Here is an 819-nt window from a genome sequence, read left to right on the forward strand (position 1 = left end):
GAGCTCAAGAGAGGTCAGACCAGAGAAGGGTATTATTAAGGGAGAAAGGGGAAAAATGGGGGCACCTTAATTGGGGAAACCATGATGGAGGCGTTAGACAATGTGAGAGATAAATAATGCCTAGCTAGTTTTAAAAAACAGCGGGAACCATATTAGTCCATATTAGTCCAGCAACTTACTTACAAAATATACACAGCAGATGAAGAAATATATGTCTAGGTAAGGTTTATCTGAGAACAATTGGTCTTTGCTCAAGATTTATCTACATGGCACACAGTAATTAAAAGTACTAGACTGGTAGAACTAACTTTCTTGGCTGCTTAACAGACACACTTTGAGGCCTATACTAATTTTGTCAGAGGGACATAAAGGACAGTTTTTGCTCCTTGCCCTCCTAAGTCGACTAGTTCGAGGGGACTATGAGCATCTCTCAAAATGTCCTGTAATTGTGGTGGGTCAGTCACCTGTCCTTTTGATCAAGGAGGCCAAGGAGAGCCCACCATATGGACGTGAACCAGTGTCTAGTCTACAAAGAGGAGGGTCAACACTGAGGAAACATTAAAGTCTATTTGGTCCGATATTAGGATTGCTACGCCTGCTTTTTTCTTAGTGCCATTTGCTTGGTATATTTTGTTCCATCCTTTCGCTTTGAGATAGTGTCTGTCCTTGAAAGTGAGATGAGTTTCTTGCAGACAACAAAAAGATGAGTTTTGTTTCTTAATCCATTCTCCTAGTCTGTGTCTTTTGACTGGGGAGTTCAGTCCATTAACGTTTAAAGTTATTAATGAAAGATGAGTATTGAATCCTGTCATTTTTTTT

Source organism: Nannospalax galili, unplaced genomic scaffold (assembly GCF_000622305.1).
Source record: "Nannospalax galili isolate Female #2095 unplaced genomic scaffold, S.galili_v1.0 scaffold743, whole genome shotgun sequence".
Lineage (NCBI taxonomy): Eukaryota > Metazoa > Chordata > Mammalia > Rodentia > Spalacidae > Nannospalax > Nannospalax galili.